Source organism: Saccopteryx leptura, chromosome 3 (assembly GCF_036850995.1).
Source record: "Saccopteryx leptura isolate mSacLep1 chromosome 3, mSacLep1_pri_phased_curated, whole genome shotgun sequence".
NCBI classification, from domain to species: Eukaryota; Metazoa; Chordata; class Mammalia; order Chiroptera; family Emballonuridae; genus Saccopteryx; species Saccopteryx leptura.
This window is the reverse complement of record NC_089505.1, coordinates 269,034,764-269,053,698: the sequence shown is the minus strand read 5'-3', so window position 1 is coordinate 269,053,698 and position 18,935 is coordinate 269,034,764. Positions and strand designations below refer to the sequence as shown.

The window sequence follows — 18,935 nt, the reverse complement described above, 5'->3', positions numbered from 1 at the left end:
GGTTTGTCAATTTTGTTGACCTTTTCAAAGAACTAGCTCCTTGGTCTATTAATTTTTTCTATAGTTTTTCTGTTCTCTATTTCATTTATTTCTGCTCTGATTTTTATTATCTCCTTTCTTTGGCTGGTTTTGGTTGTCTTTGTTCTTCTTTTTCTAGTTCCTTAAGGTGGGAAGTTAAGTGGTTCACTTGGGCTCTCTCTTGTTTGTTCATATATGCCTGAAGTGATATGAACTTTCCTCTTATCACTGCTTTTGCTGCATCCCATAGATTCTGATATGTCGAATTGTCATTTTCATTTGTCTGTATATATCTTTTGATCTCTGCACTTATTTCTTCTTTGACCCATTCATTTTTTAAAAGTATGTTGTTTAGTTTCCACATTTTTGTGGGATTTTTTTCCTCTTTTTTGCAGTTGAATTCTAGTTTCAAGGCTTTATGATCAGAAAATATGCTTGGTACAATTTCGATTTTTCTGAATTTGCTGATGTTGTTTTTGTGGCCCCACATATGGTTAATTCTTGAGAATGATCCATGTACATTGGAGAAAAATGTATACTCAGTCACTTTGGGATGAAATATCCTGTAGATGTCTATCATATCCAGGTGCTCTAGTGTTTTGTTTAAGGCCACTATATCTTTGTTGATTCTCTGTTTGGATGACCGATCTAGAGCCGTCAGCAGTGTATTGAGGTCTCCAAGTATGACTGTATTTTTGTCAGTTTTTGTTTTAAGGTCAATAAGTAGCTGTCTTATATATTTTGGTGCTCCTTGGTTTGGTGCATATATATTAAGAATTGTTATGTCTTCTTGATTCAGTGTCCCCTTAGCCATTATGAAATGGCCATTTTTGTCTCTGAGTACTTTTGTTGTCTTGTAGTCAGCATTATCCGATATGAGTATTGCTACGCCTGATTTTTTTTGGATGTTATTTGCTTGGAGTATTGTTTTCCAGCCTTTCACTTTGAATTTATTTTTATCCTTGTTACTTAGATGAGTTTCTTGTAGGCAGCATACAGTTGGATTTTCTTTTTTGATCCATTCTGCTACTCTGTGCCTTTTTATTGGTGAGTTTAATCCGTTTACATTTAGTGTAATTATTGACACTTGTGAGTTCCCTATTGCCATTTTATAGATTGCTTTCTGTTAGTTTTGTGTCTTGTTTGATCCTTCTCTTTCGTTTTTCTATCTTTTGTTTTTATTTGGTTGTGTTCCATACATCTTTCCTCTGTTGCTATCTTTTTTAAATCATGTGCTTCTGTGGTGGTTTTTTCAATGGTGGTTACCATTAAGTAATGAAAAGAGTTCCTACCCTGTTCATTGTAGTGCACTATTTTGTGAGTACTTTTGCACTCCATCATCCTTTGCTACTGTTAATCTCCATCCTCTCCCCCCCCCTTTCTTTTTCTTGTCACAGTTTAAATTTGGTTTTATTGTGTTCTTCTTGGAGCTTTTACTTGTGGCTTTGTTGTTTTATTTTTGTTCTTTGTATCTGATTGGAGAACCCCCTTTAGTATCTCCTGGAGTGGGAATTTTTTGATGATAAAGTCCCTCATCTTTTCTGTATCTGTGAATGTTTTTATTTCTCCTTCATATTTGAAGGATAGCTTTGATGGGTATAGTATTCGTGCCTGAAAGTTCCTCTCTTTCAGGACTTTAAATATTGGGGTCCACTCTCTTCTAGCTTGTAGAGTTTCTGTTGAGAAATCGGATGATCATCTAATGGGCCTTCCTTTATATGTTGTATTCTTCTTTTCTTTTCCCTGGCTGCCTTGAGAATTTTTTCTTTGCAGTTGGTTTGTGCCAATTTCATTATGATGTACCTTGAAGTAGGTTTGTTGGGGTTAAGAAAACTTGGAGTTCTGATTGCTTCTAGAATTTGAGGCTTTAGTTCTTTCCACAGGCTTGGGAAGTTCTCATCTATTATTTGTTTGAGTATGTTCTCCATTCCATTTTCTCTCTCTTCTCCCTCTGATATACCTATTATTCTTATGTTATTCTTTTTGATGTAGTCAGATAATTCCTGTAGGACTATCTCATTTTTTTTATTTTTTGAGTCTCTTTCTTCTTCTCTCTGTTGTGCCTCAAGTTGCTTGTCTTCTATTTCACTAATCTTCTCTTCTATCTGGCCTGTTCTATTAGCTAAGCTTGTTACCTTGTTTTCAGCTCGTGAATTGAGTTTTTCATCTCTGTTTGATTTGTTTTTATAGTTTCAATTTCCTTGGAAATATACTCTTTGTGTTCATTGAGTTGTTTTCTGAGCTCCCTAAATTGCCTTTCTGTGGTTTTCTTGTATATCTCTGAATATTTTTAAGATTTCTATTTTAAATTCTCTGTCGTTTAACTCCAAGGTTTACAATATCTTAAATTTTTTCTCCATAGATTTTTCCTCATCTGTCTGTGTTACCTCTCTTTCTTTTGTATCCATGATATTCGATTTTCTCTTCTTTAATGGCATCTGAGGGTGGTTTTGTTGATAGTATTAATGAGATTTAATAAAGAATAAAAAGTTAAAAAATAAAAATAAGAAATTGAAGGTTTTTTAAATAAATTAATCATTAAATAAAGAAAAATAAAAGAAAAATTTGGAAAAAAAGGAAATTATTCCTCCCCCTCCTTTTTTCCTCTCCTCTCCTCTCCCCTCTTTCTTGAGAAAATCTTTTGGTGAACTGTGAATTATATTGTACTAAATAGAACAAACAATACCTGTAATGGAGGGCCTGAATTGGGGAGAAGTAATAAAGGGGCAAAGGAAAAAGAGAAAAGAAAAAAAAAGAGGGGGGAGTGGTATGGACCCACAAAAAGCAAATAAGGAAAAAATTTGGGTCAAGAATAAAATGATTTGCTTTTAGGTATTGGCTGACTAAGAGTTATGATGAGAGGAATACGAGGGAAACAGGAAAAAGGGGGGGAAAATTAAAAAATTACTATTGTATTTAGTGGAACAAGAACTAGATAAAATGGAGAGCCAGGGATGAGAGCACTGCTAGTGAGTTAAAAAGGTGAAGTAAAAACCCCCCAAAATGCCACAAACATAAGTTTGAGTACCAGATAAGATAATTTGTTTGTTATTGAGGTTTGAATGAGAGGAGACGTAAAGGAGAAAGGAAGAGACTAATATAGAGGGAGAAAAGAGAGAGAGAGAAAAAAAAAAAGATGGAACCACTAAAAGAAGAAAAAAGAAAAAAGAGGAGAGAGAGAGAGAGAGAGTTAAGGGTTTTGGAGTGCAACCCTCATAGAAAGAAAGGAAGAGGACAGAAAAGATCATGGGAAATGTAACACTTATGGGTAGTGTAGTTCAAATAGAGGAGAGAGTAAAGCCAGCAGAGAATTAAACGACCAAATTGGAGGAGGAAAAAAAAATTAAAAAAAAATCAAGAATGAAGATAAGAGACACAGATGAACAAATATAATAAAATGGGATAGGTTATAAAGTCTGCGGATTATTCTTGATTTTGAGAGGTTATCGCCTTGCTTTTTCTTTTCTGTCCCTCTTCTTGGTCAGTGACTTTGTACCCTGGGTTCTGCCCCTGTGGCATGCTCTGGTAGGGGTTTGCAGTTGATAATTCTCTGTGGCGATGTCATGTATTGGGCTTCAGTCTCGTTGGCAGTCGAGGCTCATTAGTGTTTATAGGCTCTGACAGTGAGAGAGTCCGTGTTCCTGGAGCCTCTCTCCTAGTCTTTCCTTCCACAATTAGAAGCCTGATAATCCAGCTATGGGGTTGCTGCTGCCTCTGCCTGGATAGTAAGAGGCTCAAAGAGTTGGCAACTCCCCACTCTATTCCCACTCAGCACAGGGCTCTGGGTAAGGCTCAGTCAGTCAGAGCTGCTAACATGATCAGGCGGGGCTTCCTCCCACTCAAAGACCTCTAACTCTGCCCCTCTGTGGGATAACACGAGCGCCCACCCTTGAGGTGATCGGAGGAATCTCTTGCCCACTCTCCATGCGCGCTGACCAGGATATCAGGCCGGCAGTGTCTCTCTCCGAGAAAGCCCTCCGCCTGCACGGAAAAGTTCCAGCGTTGGAATTGGCTCTAGCTCCCTCCCTGTGTGCGGCCCCTTCAGGGCGCTGGGGCAGTTCGGAGATTCTGCTTTTGGCCCACACACAGGCCTCTGACTCTGCCTCTCTGTGGGACAACACGGGCACCACCCCCCCCCCCCCCGAGGTGCTCGGAGGAATCTCTCGCCCACTCTTTGTGCACGCAGACCTGGATATCCGGCCAGCCGTCTCTCACTCCAAGAAAGCCCTCCATCCGCACGGAAAAGTTGTAACGTTGGAATTGACTCTAGCTCCCTCCCCGTGCGCGGCTCTCTCAGGGCGCTGGGGCAAATCAGAGATTCCGCTTTCAGCCCACACAAAGGCCTCTGACTCTGCCTCTCCGGGGGTTAACACGGGCGGCGCCCACCCCTGAGGTGTTCAGAGGAATCTCTCGCCCACTATCTGCGCACGCCGACCAGGAGATGGGGAAAATGGCTGCCCCACTTGTCTTTCTTTATCTGGGTTTGGCGCTAGTGTTAGCTTGTATTGCCCACGTTGCCACAGTCACAGTTTTTCCTCCGCTTGGATCTCCATGCCACAGCCTGGTTCGGCCGTTTGTGCCGCGGCCTGGATCTATTCACCCCCTTTGCCCGCCTTAGTTTCTGTACTGTAAGTTCCTAGTGAAAGCAGCCTTATTTAGGTTAGTGAGGAAGGCGGAGCATTTCTTATTCCCTATTTCCCCCGGGGTTTGATTATATATTTAGCCAATTATTCGCTCGACCATACCTTCGGGTGTGTTGCGAAACATCTGAAGGCTCCAAGGATAGGTTTTTCTGTTTCTGGTTGAAGATCTTGTTGAGTTTTTGGGGAGATTTATCGGTATCGCTTCCTAACATGCCATTACTCTGATGTCATCCACATTTAAATTCTTCGCCAAAAGGTTTTAAAAGGAGGAGCTAGGAGGCCACTTGAGAGAGAGTGATCATATTCTTATAGAGAGGAAGAGCCCATGGTGTAGCAGGGCAGGGAAGCCACGTGGAGGAGGCAGCCAACATGGTGGAATGGTGAAGGAGAAGAGAAGCCAGTTTGTGCAGGAGAAGGAGCTGGGCAACAGAGGTGAATAAGGCTGGTGAGGTAGAAGCCTTTGATTCTAGGAAACTCAGATAAGTCAGTGGCTTTGGGAGCTCTGAATGGAAAGGGAAGTGTTTCCCACTGTGTGTATTTCTTGCCTGCCGGGTGCGAGCTAGGATTAAAGGAAAATGGACCACCAGTTTTTGGCTCTGTTGATTCTTTACCGTCTGTTCGAATCAAATGTGAACCAGCGGTGGCCACGCAGCTGTGATGGTGACCGTGACCACTGGCCAAACAGTGTGTCACCTCAAGCAAATCGTCAAACGTGCCTCTAATTCACTGTCTATGAGGTAGACACATGCAGAGGGTGGACACCCTTCTTGGCATACTCAGCTCACGGGCCTCAACAGAGAGCAGGATTTTTCACCTTCGGTGCTCATGATGTTTTGGGCTGAGTAATTCTTTTTTGTGGGGCCGTCTTGTGCATTGCAGGCTGTTCAGCAGCTTCCTAGCCTCTGCCCGCTAGATGCCAGTAGCACTTCTCAGCCCCAGTTGTGACAACTAAAAATGCTCCAGACGTTGTCAAATGTCTCCTGGGAGTGAAACCACTCCAGTTGAGAACCAGCGGTAGAGAGGATGCTGAGTCGGGGGGGGGGGGGGTGACAAGCCTGACCCCAGGTCTTCAGGTTTTCGCCTTACACGTCAGCCACGTGTAGAAAGGGACCACATCACTTTTTTTTTTTTTTTTTTTTTTTTTTTTTTAATATATAATTTTATTTTTTTAATGGGGTGACATCAATAAATCAGGATACATATATTCAAAGATAACAAGTCCAGGTTATCTTGTCGTTCAATTATGTTGCATACCCACCACCCAAAGTCAGATTGTCCTCTGTCACCTTCTATCTTGTTTTCTTTGTGCCCCTCCCCACCCCCTATCCCTCTCCCATTCCCCCCTCCCCCCCGTAACCACCACACTCTTATAAATGTCTCTTAGTTTCACTATTATGTCCCACCTACGTATGGAATAATACAGTTCCTGGTTTTTTCTGATTTACTTATTTCGCTTCGTATCATGTTATCAAGATCCCACCATTTTGCTGTAAATGTTCCGATGTTATCATTTCTTATGGCTGAGTAGTATTCCATAGTGTATATGTGCCACATCTTCTTTATCCAGTCATCTATTGATGGGCTTTTTGGTTGTTTCCATGTCCTGGCCACTGTGAACAATGCTGCAATAAACATGGGGCTGCATGTGTCTTTACGTATCAATGTTTCTGAGTTTTTGGGATATATACCCAGTAGAGGGATTGCTGGGTCATAAGGTAGTTCTATTTTCAGTTTTTTGAGGAACCACCATACTTTCTTCCATAATGGTTGTACTACTTTACATTCCCACCAACAGTGTATGAGGGTTCCTTTTTCTCCACAGCCTCTCCAACATTTGCTGTTACCTGACTTGCTAATAACAGCTAATCGAACAGGTGTGAGGTGGTATCTCATTGCCGTTTTGATTTGCATTTCTCTAATAGCTAAAGAAGATGAGCATCTTCTCATATATCTGTTGGCCATTTGTATTTCTTCCTGGGAGAAGTGTCTATTCATATCCTCTTCCCATTTTTTTATTGGATTGTTTGTTTGTTTGTTGTTGAGTTTTATGAGTTCTTTGTATATTTTGGATATTAGGCCCTTATCTGAGCTGTCGTTTGAAAAAATCATTTCCCATTTAGTTGGCTTTCTGTTTATTTTGTTATCAGTTTCTCTTGCTGAGCAAAAACTTCTTAGTCTGATGTAGTCCCATTCATTAATTTTTGCCTTCACTTCTCTTGCCATTGGAGTCAAATTCATAAAATGCTCTTTAAAACCCAGGTCCCTGAGTTGAGTACCTATGTCTTCTTCTATGTACTTAATTGTTTCAGGTCTTATGTTTAGATCTTTGATCCATTTTGAGTTAATTTTTGTACAGGGGGAGAGACTGCAGTCCAGTTTCATTCTTTTGCATGTGGCTTTCCAGTTTTCCCAGCACCATTTATTGAAGAGGCTTTCTTTTCTCCATTGTGTGTTGTTGGCCCCTTTATCAAAAATTATTTGACTATATATATGTGGTTTTATTTCTGGACTTTCTATTCTGTTCCATTGGTCTGAGTGTCTATTTTTCTGCCAATACCATGCTGTTTTGATTGTCGTGGCCCTATAATAGAGTTTGAAGTCAGGTATTGAAATGCCCCCAGCTTCATTCTTTTTCTTTAGGATTGCTTTGGCTATTCGGGGTTTTTTATAGTTCCATATAAATCTGATGATTTTTTGCTCTATTTCTTTAAAAAATGTCATTGGAAGTTTGATGGGAATTGCATTAAATTTGTATATTGCTTTGGGTAATATAGCCATCTTGATTATATTTATTCTTCCTAGCCAAGAACAAGGTATATTCTTCCATCTCATTATATCTTTTTCGATTTCCCTTAACAATGGTTTATAGTTTTCATTATATAAGTCCTTTACATTCTTTGTTATGTTTATTCCTAAGTATTTTATTTTTTTTGTTGCAACCGTGAAGGGGATTATTCTTTTGAGTTCCTTCTCAGTTGTTTCATTGTTGGCATATAGAAAGGCTATTGACTTCTGTATGTTAATTTTGTATCCTGCGACCTTACTGTATTGGCTTATTGTTTCTAGTAGTCTTTTTGTGGATTCTTTGGGGTTTTCGATGTATAGGATCATATCATCTGCAAAAAGTGATACCTTTACTTCTTCTTTTCCGATATGGATGCCTTTTATTTCTTTGTCTTGTCTGATTGCTCTGGCTAGAACCTCTAGTACCACATTAAATAAGAGTGGAGAGAGTGGACAACCCTGTCTTGTTCCTGATTTAAGGGGGAAAGCCTTCAGTTTAGTGCCATTTAATATGATGTTAGCTGATGGTTTATCATATATGGCCTTTATCATGTTGAGATATTTTCCTTCTATACCCATTTTGTTGAGAGTCTTAAACATAAAATTGTGTTGTATTTTATCGAAAGCCTTTTCTGCGTCTATTGATAAGATCATGTGGTTTTTGTTCTTTGTTTTGTTGATATGGTGTATTACATTAACCGTTTTACGTATGTTGAACCATCCTTGAGATTCTGGGATGAATCCCACTTGATCATGATGTATTATTTTTTTAATATGTTGTTGTATTCGATTTGCTAGTATTTTGTTTAGTATTTTAGCATCTGTATTCATTAGAGATATTGGTCTGTAGTTTTCTTTTTTTGTGCCATCCTTGCCTGGTTTTGGTATGAGGGTTATGTTGGCTTCGTAAAATGTGTTTGGAAGTATTGCTTCTTCTTCAATTTTTTGGAAGACTTTGAGTAGAATAGGAACCAAGTCTTCTTTGAATGTTTGATAAAATTCGCTGGTATAGCCGTCAGGGCCTGGACTTTTATTTTTGGGGAGGTTTTTAATGGTTTTTTCTATTTCTTCTCTACTGATAGGTCTGTTTAGGCTTTCTGCTTCTTCTTGACTCAGTCTAGGAAGGTTGTATTTTTCTAGGAATTTATCCATTTCTTCTAGGTTGTTGAATTTAGTAGCATAAAGTTTTTCATAGTATTCTACAATAATTCTTTGTATATCTACGGTGTCCGTGGTGATTTCTCCTCTTTCATTTTGGATTTTGTTTATATGAGTTCTTTCTCTTTTTTCCTTGGTAAGTCTTGCCAAGGGTTTGTCAATTTTGTTGATCTTTTCAAAGAACCAGCTCCTTGTTCTATTAATTTTTTCTATAGTTTTTCTGTTCTCTAATTCATTTATTTCTGCTCTGATTTTTATTATCTCCTTTCTTCGGCTGGTTTTGGGTTGTCTTTGTTCTTCTTTTTCTAGTTCCTTAAGGTGGGAAGTTAAGTGGTTCACTTGGGCTCTCTCTTGTTTGTTCATATATGCCTGAAGTGATATGAACTTCCCTCTTATCACTGCTTTTGCTGCATCCCATAGATTCTGATATGTCGTATTGTCATTTTCATTAGTCTGTATATATCTTTTGATCTCTGCACTTATTTCTTCTTTGACCCATTCATTTTTTAAAAGTATGTTGTTTAGTTTCCACATTTTTGTGAGATTTTTTTCCTCTTTTTTGCAGTTGAATTCTAGTTTCAAGGCTTTATGATCAGAAAATATGCTTGGTACAACTTCAATTTTTCTGAATTTGCTGATGTTGTTTTTGTGGCCCAACATATGGTCAATTCTTGAGAATGATCCATGTACACTGGAGAAAAATGTATACTCAGTCACTTTGGGATGAAATGTCCTGTAGATGTCTATCATATCCAGGTGCTCTAGTGTTTTGTTTAAGGCCACTATGTCTTTGTTGATTCTCTGTTTGGATGACCGATCTAGAGCCGTCAGCGGTGTATTGAGGTCTCCAAGTATGATTGTATTTTTGTCAGTTTTTGTTTTAAGATCAATAAGTAGCTGTCTTATATATTTTGGTGCTCCTTGGTTTGGTGCATATATATTAAGAATTGTTATGTCTTCTTGATTCAGTGTCCCCTTAGCCATTATGAAATGTCCATTTTTGTCTCTGAGTACTTTTCCTGTCTTGTAGTCAGCATTATCCGATATGAGTATTGCTACACCTGCTTTTTTTTGGATGTTATTTGCTTGGAGTATTGTTTTCCAGCCTTTCACTTTGAATTTGTTTTTATCCTTGTTACTTAGATGAGTTTCCTGTAGGCAGCATACAGTTGGATTTTCTTTTTTAATCCATTCTGCTACTCTGTGCCTTTTTATTGGTGAGTTTAATCCGTTTACATTTAGTGTAATTATTGATACTTGTGAGTTCCCTATTGCCATTTTATAGATTGCTTTCTGTTAGTTTTGTGTCTTGTTTGATCCTTCTCTTTTGTTTTTCTATCTTTTGTTTTTATTTGGTTGTATTCCATACATCTTTCCACTGTTGCTATCTTTTTTATCTCATGTGCTTCTGTGGTGGTTTTTTCAATGGTGGTTACCTTTGAATAATGAAAAGGGAGGGACCACATCACTTTTGTTCCATTCTTTTTTTTCTGATTCCATTTGACATCTCCAGTTGCGGTGCTGACTTGCTTGACTATGTAATGCCTTTGATTTCACACCTCGGTTCAGCCTACGCTGGGCTTGCACCCTGATGCTCTCTTGCTGAAGAATGAGAGCATTCAGGGTTGGACAGGCACCCTAGGACTCTCACCAGCATCCCCTGAAGGTCTGGCCCAGCCTGCTCTCCCCCCGCCCTGCAGGCTGTAGTGATGACCGATGCAGATTCAGAGCTTGTAAGCATTGTTCTACCATTTTTTTGAGTGCTTACTATGTAGCAGTTTACTTATTAATTTTGCATTAATGTATTTGATGCTTAGGAAGTATTAATTATTTTTACTTTATAGATGAGGAAATTGAGGCCCAGATATGTTAAGCAACGTGCCTCAGGGCTCATAAGTAAAGGCACTAAGATCAGAGCCAGCCGACTGTGGCACGAAAGCCTGTGTACTGGTTGTCAGGACCCGTCTGTGTTTGTGAGCTGAGCCTCTGCTGTGACTGGAGGACAGGAGTCCATGAAGGAGGAGCTCCTCTTAACCATGTCTCCGAAGGTCCCCATCTTGCCACCTACAGGTTCTAAGGATGGATGGGAGATCTGTAGGCCTGGCAGGTGGCTGGCTGGTTGAGACCATAAGTCCCAGAGCCGTGTCCAGCACAGGGAAGACCCCCATTCAGGTAGTTTCCTTCCTTCACGGCTTGGATGAGACTCTGCTATGGAGTGTGTTGGGTGCACAGTTCCTTCCCTGAGCCTCTGCGGTGGGAGAGGGGAGGGTCCCAGAGGCCTGTGAAAGGCAGATGGGGAGGTGCTGGCATGTGGGGGGGGGGTTGGGTAAAGACAGGCTGTGGCCCCACGGCCCCAAACAGAGTGTGCACTGGGCATCCTATGGCATTCTAGAACCTCATCCTGTGGGGTGGGGTCTGAGTCCTCCAGCGGCCTCCCTGCCTGAGCCAGGAGGAGTGCCGAGCTTTAGTGCTGACAGGGGCCAGGAGGCACCGCCAGCCCTGCCCAGGGATGTTCTGGGGAAACGAAGCCCTTGCATGTTTAGAGGTCAAAGGCTAAAGTTCATTCCAGCCATAGCCTATCTGGAGGCTTTTTGGTCCCTTATCTGGGAAAGCAAAGGGGCATGTCCCCTTGTGAGGACTGCTGGTGTCCCAGGGGAAGAACCTATGGCTGCTGCTTGTCCAGACAGCGAAGCCGAGATGTTGCTAAACTAAAGAAGCCAGTCCTCATGTCCGAGCACAGCAGCCGACAGCAGAATGACAAGGCCACGGTAGACAGAGGGGAAGAACTGTGTTCTATAGCCCCAACTGTGTTTATCTTAGAATAGCATGTTGCAGAATGTTCTGAAACACACTCCATATGGCCCTTTTCCCATCTAAGAAGCTGCCGGCTACTCCCTCCTGGAGCCTGTGAGGCTCCCTCCATCATCCTTCAGGCTTTGGGAAGGAATGTCATGAAGAGACCTGTAAACCCTTGTTTAACCAGAATTTCTCGTGTGCCTTTGGCCTCAGGTCCTTTTTCCACACACTATATTAACTCCTCTCCACTTTGGGAGGTGTGTTCTGCAGGAGAAGCAGATAGGTATTCAGACACAAGGATAGGACTGAGGCAGGAATGGATCAATCACATCAGGAGGGCAAGGTGGAGGCATGATCATGTGCCAGGCAGAATGGAAGTGGGATTCCAGAAAAGGGTTTGTAACAAGTTTACCTGAGACAAAAGCAGACTCCAGAATCTGGGCTCTTTGAGTTCTTTCTGACCAGAGAAAGGAAGGCTAGAATGAGAGAGAGGAAACAGAAGGGAGAGGGAGAGGGTGAGGAAACTACCTACTGAGCACCTGTTATGAGGCAGTTTACATGGGAGGCCAGAATTATCACCATTTTACAGATGAAGAAAATGAGTCTCAGGGACCTCTGTTTAGCAGGTTTCCATATCAGTGACACAAACCCGGTCATGGATACTCATGGTGAGAATAAGATTCTGACGTCAGAATGCCCACCTAGCCTTAAATCTTTTCTTTGTTCATGTAAACACCGTCTCCCAGGACTCGCCAGTTTGAGTTGGTATCTGTTCATACTACTCTCTAAATTTAGGAAATGAGCAGATGATTAAAATGAGGTTAAAACAATAGCCGAGAACCAAATTCATCCTGGGAAAGGGGAGGTTAAATGCCAGAGGGGAGGAGTGGGACTGAGGAGCTCGGCCTAAACCGGCAGGGATAATATTTAAAGGCATGGACAGGTTTTGCTGTGGTTTAATGTTTTACAAATGGTATTTCCTGTCACATAGCTGAACTAAGTACCACACACACATGTTTGTGATTAAATATTATGGACTGCAGAACATATGTGTTAATAATCCATCCAGTGCACATAGCAGACACTTCTATGAGCTAAGACAAGAGTACACTCTGCAAGTGTTTTCACTTAGGGTTCTGTGTGTTGTCTCATGATTCCTTTGTTTCCAGCTTTTAGTTTCCCCTTTAAAGGGAAACATTGTATAGAAATGATATGTTAAATATTATCATAGCAAACCTTTAAGAAGATTCTTCATGAATGCATTGTGCACACTGGGCTGCCTTTCCTTTGTCTTTGTTTCCGGGGTATACATCCCGGGATAACAAGGAGAGTGACTTTTGCAGACCTCTTACCGTACAAAACAACAGGGAGGCTTTGTAAATGCAGCTCCTCTCTAGTTTGTGGCTGTTGAGTCCACCACTGGGGAGAGTCGGAGAATTCCTTAGTTGGAAGATGGCCAAGAAAGCCACATAGATACTGACTTGACTACATTCTTTCTCTAGATTATGCAGCATTGTTATGGAGCAAACAAGCCACAGGCATAAAGGACTAAATTCAGCCCCCTGCAAAGGCAAGGGCGTTGCTGAGGCTCCAGATGTGTTCCCGAGGCTTGAGTAGGAGTCAGCCCGACAAGGACAGCTCTGGTGGGGCTGATAGCAGGAGCGTCAGTGTCAGTGGTGATGCTTCCCTGAGCTCTCCCTGCTGGATACCCCTTTGGCATCAGGCTTCCCCCAGAGTCTGGCAGATACAGAAAAGCCAACCCTGGGGTCATCCTTGAGGGTGTTACATGCTGAAGTGGGGACAAAGTCTTCAGTTGCAGATAAGTGGAATGCTGATTCAACAACCAGATGCATCTAATCTGATTTCAACAATCTGCAAAATAAGGTAGAACTTTGTATTTATACTTTATTTGAATGGTCTCTGGAGAAAAGCAAAGGAAAACCACAAAGAACAGCAGAAGTAGATGCTTGAGAATAGAGGGGGTTGAGGGTTGGCCTGGGAAAAAGGATAATGCAGGGAGATACGCCAGATTTGGGGAATTAGTCTAGCACAGTTTCCCCTTGAAGAGCAGGTGGTACTGAGGTGCATTTGCTGGGCAGTGAGTCTAAAAAGTTGTTCATCACTAAGTGTGGGCTAGCCAGGGGGTGCCGACAAGAAAGGACAGAAAGTAAGGAAGGCTGGGTGACAGAAGCCTTCAATTCTCAGAATTGATCCAAATTGATAATGAGCTGTTGTTCACTAGAAATCATGGGGAAAACTGTTTCAGAGTTTGCCTTTCCCACAGCCTGGGGTGTCCAAGTGGCAGATAAAAGAAGTGGCTTTGTGCAGAAAGAGATTCTTCTCAGGTGCGAGGAGATTCCTTCCCATTTAGAGAGTTCCCAGCTCCAGGAAATGGTGGCTTCTACTCTGGAGCTTTCTCTTTATTGGAGGATGGAGAGGCAGGAAGTACTTGGAAGTGGCAGTTAGGACACCGGCAGTCGTCAGATCTCTTGGGACCTGTGGGGTAATGGATGGTATTGAGCATCGGCTTTGGGATCAGACAGACCTGGTCACAGTCCACTGCCTAACTGGATGGGTTACTTTAGGTAAGTAGTTTAACTTCTCTGATCTTTATTCTACAAAATGATATTATTGCCTGACCAGGCGGTGGCGCAGTGGATAGAGCGTCGGACTGGGATGCAGAAGACCCAGGCTCAAGACCCCAAGGTCGCCAGCTTGAGCGCGGGCTTATCTGGTTTGAGCAAAGCTCACCAGCTTGGACCCAAGGTCGCTGGCTTGGGCAAGGGGTACTCGGTCTGCTGTAGCCCCCCAGTCAAGGCACATATGAGAAAGCAATCAATGAACAACTAAGGTGTCGCAACAAAAAAACTAATGATTGATGCTTCTTTCTCTCTGTTCCTGTCTGTCTGTCCCTATCTATCCCTCTCTCTGTCTCTGTAAAAACAAACAAACAAAAACAAAATGATATTATTACCTGATAGTATTGTAAGGATTAAATGAGATCATGCACATATAGCACTTAGCATACCATGAGCACACAGTACTTGGTAAACGTTTGTTGGTGTAGTTACTTAGACAGAATACCTCTGATTCTAACTAAAATTCAGCGATTCTTTAAATTGGGGAGGGCAGTGTAGAGATTTACTTTATGGAGAACTGAATAGACCACTTAAATTATTCAATCAAAAATGTACTGAGCTGCATACTTGTGTCAGACATTTGTAGGCAATGTGGAAATTGCCCTAACAAATGAGTTGTGATCTGTTCCTGAAAAAGCTTTTACTGTTACTCTCAAGGAATATGTGAATTTTTTCTATGATAACTTAAGTTTTTATCCCCAAATTCTTTTTGGTGAGATAATTTTTCCATACCAGTGCTTCTTATTCGTAAGGTTTATGGCAAGTAAGTTGCAGTATTATTAATCTTTAAGGTATTGCTCTTTGTGAAAGGTTTTATTTTTAAAACAATTTAGAATAAATTTATTATAATCTCCATGATACTTTTTAAGAATTCTAGTATGATTTCTTAGTGGAAGGAAGGGGTGGAGTGTGGGAATTGTATATAAGTGCCTTTCTGATGTTGGCTGTGGCCTGGACCCTTCCTTTGCTGGTCCAACATTTAGCATGGGGGGATAATTATTTTAAAGCTTCTATTAAGCCTGACCAGGCAGTGGTACAGTGGATAGAGCGTTGGACTTGGATGCGAAGGACCCAGGTTCGAGACCCCGAGGTCACCAGCTTGAGCACAGGCTCATCTGGTTTGAGCAAAGCTCACCAGTTTGGACCCAAGGTCTCTGGTTAGAGCAGGGGGTTACTCGGTCTGCTGTAGCCCCACGGTCAAGGCACATATGAGAAAGCAACCAATGAACAACTAAGGTGTCTCAACGAAAAACTAATGATTGATGCTTCTCATCTCTCTTCGTTCCTGTCTTTCTGTCCCTATCTCTGACTCTCTCTCTGTCTCTGTAAAAAAAAAAAACAACAAAAAAAAAAACCAAAAAAGCTTCTATTAATATTTTGGGTTTTTTTTAACTCTGGGTATGGCCAAGAGAATGTGCTAGGCTTCCGAAAGCATCTGTTGTGTGTGTTGAGGTAAGAGCTTGAAAACCATGGTCTCCTTATGTTGTTATTCTCAGTGGGAGCAGACTTATCCATTGTCTTTCAATTTGATCTTGAGAGCAATGTATTCTGATGCTGCTTTGAAAATAAGGAGGCCAAAAGAATGTCTGATAGTCTTAAGGGGAAGAAAATACTCCCCTAGAAACCTTCAAACCTCAAGAGATTGATATTTAGAAATTTCTACCATAATACATTTTCCTTTCTATCTGTCCCTCATTCAGTCATGGTGTCTTGGCCTGCCTTTGAATTTTGCCTGGAATTGTCTTCTACAAGCTTGCAGGATATCCCAGATTGACTGACAACAGAACTGTGAAAGGACTCAGGCATGCAGCGGGGGATGGAACCCCATCTGAGGAGAAAGCCGGGTAACTGAACCTGAGCAATCTTTGCTTCAGGGGAAGGCAGCTGGGAACTTGGTGCCAGGAATCCTAGGTTTCCAGATCTGCACTAACTGGATCTTGGACTTTGGATGGAGAAGGCTCTTAAATGCTCTGGTCCTGTCCGGAATTTAGTATTTTTTCTCTATTGATTGATTGTAGTGAGAGAGGAAGCAAGGAGAGGAGAGAGAGAGAAAGAGAAAGAGATAGAGACAGAGACAGGGAAACAAGAACATCAATCTGTTCCTGTATGTGCCTTGACCAGGGATTGAACTGGCAACCTCTTGTGTTTCAGGATGATGCTCGTAACCAATTGAGCTGTCCAGCCATGGCCTTCTCTGGAATTTAAATGAGATATTGCCTGTGAAAGGGTTCTGTAAATGGTAGGACTAAGGGCCCTCTGGAGGCATAGATACATACTTAGGTTCTATCCCATTTGCAGTGCAGAAAAAAAAATACTGAGGTTAAATAGATGCTGCTGCTTGAATACTTCTAGATTCTAATGTTCTGCAGTAGATGGGGTGAATCTGCAGATGACTAAAGGGAAATACATGCTAGATCTCTAGACTCTGAGCTTTCTCATCCTTCCTTGAGACTCGGTGGGCCTTGGACAGACCACGGCTCTTGGACAGGATGTGGCCCCCTGTCCCTGCTTGGGGTGGTGCTGGGTTAGGAGAGAAGGAAAGAATGAGTGTAAAAAGGACTGATAAGGAAGTGCAGTAAGAGGGGTAGAGAAGAGGAGAAGGAGGAGCACAGCAGGAAACAAACCTGCCCTTGACCTTGGAGCTGGAGCCTTAGCCACTTAGTCCAGAGCTGCATCTAAGTCCTGCTCTTTAAGCAGAAACAAAGGTTTGGGTTCTTTTGGGCACAGTACAGAATTTAACTCGCATTGCATTTGCTGAGTGTGGGAAGAGTGTGCTTTGCATAGATTTTTGCATTCAAGGTAGGAGCTTTTTTTGCAAGGTGTGCTTTCCAAAGTTCAGAGGTCAGTAAAAAAGTAATGGGATTGATTTCTTTATCTGGTTTATGGAAATAATTTTTTCCATAATAAGCAAAAAAAAAAAACTGAAGAAACCAATATCACTGTCCCAAATGTTGAAACTACCAATGGAAACGGCAGAGGCAGCATGTTTGGTACAGATCAGAATAGGAGTCAGTCTGAAGCTGAATTATTTCTTCCCTTGCTTTTATATTTTTCTTTCTTTTTAAATAACCCAACTAAAGTAAATATTTACATGATCTTTATACGAAGAATTATTTTGGCTGGTTCCCTCCTGAAGAGGGTGAGATGGGACAAGTCAGTGAATATGGCTGCTGACTTCCTGCCTCCAGGCTCCTGGTGGAGTCCCTGGAAACACTGCTTTCCCCCCCCCCCCCCCCCCCCAAAGAGAAAGGAGTACTTTATGGCAACTTCAGCCCAGGGCAGTGACAGTAAAAGGCCCTCCAGAGAGCCACTTGGCCTGTGCTGCTGCTTCACTGCATGCTTTTGGACCCTCAGGAATGTAAGATTTAGCAAATGACAACACTGAGAGGTGCCCTGTCCCCTGCGGAGCCCCAGGCTCTCTCACCCTTTGTGTTGGTGCTTTCCCCAGCCTGAGTGATTGCGCTGGTTGAGCCTTCATTATCCACAAGGGGAGGCGAGAAGACGCTTTGGAGGGAGGAAAATAGGCCTTTCTCATGGCCTTGATTCGAGCAAGTTTTGAGTTTTCACACTAGTCATCTATAGAGTTTGACTTTCTGTCAGTTTGGAAGTTGATCAAAAATCCCAGTGGTAACATAATTTCTGCTTTTGAAAAAAAATTCAACTGGATGTCAACTACCATGGAGTTGTTTTAAAATTGGAAAGAAACTCAGAGATGATCCTGGCCTAATCAGTGAGTGTCCAGAGTGAGTGGCAGAGCAGAGTCCAGTGTTCAATTGCGCCCCACCCCCAGGTCAGTGCTGGGTTCTATATAAGCTCATTGCCTCTGATGTCATTAGAATACTTTCAATAATTTATATTGTATTAGATTTGCATGAAGTGACCTATGTTCAAATTTGGATTCTTTCCAAGCTTAGGTTGTATACCCGAGAGAAATGATTACCCAAAAAAACGTATACACAAATGTTCATAGCAGTAGTATAATAGCCAAAAATTAGAAACACTCCAAAGGTCTATCAACCGATGAACAAAATATGGGATAGTCTCACAATGAAATATTTCAGCCACAGAAAGAATGAAGTACTGATTGATATGTGCTACAACATGGATGAACTTTGAAAACATTATGCTAAGTGAAAGAAGCCAGACACAAAAGACCATATGTTGTAGAGTGACTTTTAATTAGGTACAAGGTTTATTTGAGGGGTGGGCATTGATAAAAATGTTCTGGGATTAGATAGTGGTTTTGGTTGCACAACTCTGTGAATGTACTAAATACCACTGAATTATCTTTTTTTTTTTTTTTAAGGGGGAATTTTATGTGTGTGAATTATTTTTTATGGACTAGCTTACTCACTTATTTTACATAATGTCCTTAAGGTTCTTCTCTGTTGTTGCATATATCAGAATTTCCTTTTTAAGACTGAATAATAATAATAATAATAAAAGACTGAATAATATTACAATGTATGTGTATATATATATGTATACACCACATTTTCTTTATCCATTCATTGGATGATGGACATTTAGGTTGTTTCCACCTCTTGGCTGTTGTGAATAATGCTGCAATGAACATGCGATTGCAGATACGTCTTTCAGATACTATTTCAATCCATTTGGATAAATATCCAGAAGAGGGGTTGCTGGATCACATGGCAGCAGGATTTGAAAAAAATTTGAGGAACCTCTCTACTGTTTCTCTTTTTACATTCTTACCAACAGTGCACAGGGTTTCTAGTTGTTCCACATCGTTGCCAACACTTTTTATTTTTATTGTTTGCTTTGTGGGGTTTTTTTTCTTTTCTTTCTTTCAGTAATGGCCATCCTAACAGATGTAAGGTAATATCTCATTGTGATTTTGATTTGCATTTTCCTGGTGATTAGTTATGTCAAATAT

At 41.3% G+C, this 18,935-nt stretch overlaps 1 protein-coding gene across 4 annotated transcripts in view; it reads left to right on the top strand.

Annotated features, from left to right (window-relative positions):
* STON1 (stonin 1) overlaps positions 1-18,935 on the top strand; it is a 64,459-nt gene that overhangs the window by 29,344 nt on the left and 16,180 nt on the right. The window contains exon 3 of one of the 4 annotated variants that reach the window (XM_066378305.1): positions 15,739-15,882. The exons of 2 other annotated variants lie outside the window; for them this stretch is intronic. The gene's annotated coding sequence lies outside the window, so the exon portion shown is untranslated. Of the gene's footprint in view, positions 1-13,177; positions 13,284-15,738; positions 15,883-18,935 lie in introns of those variants that run through there. One more of the 4 variants, XM_066378306.1, reaches the window with a different exon arrangement.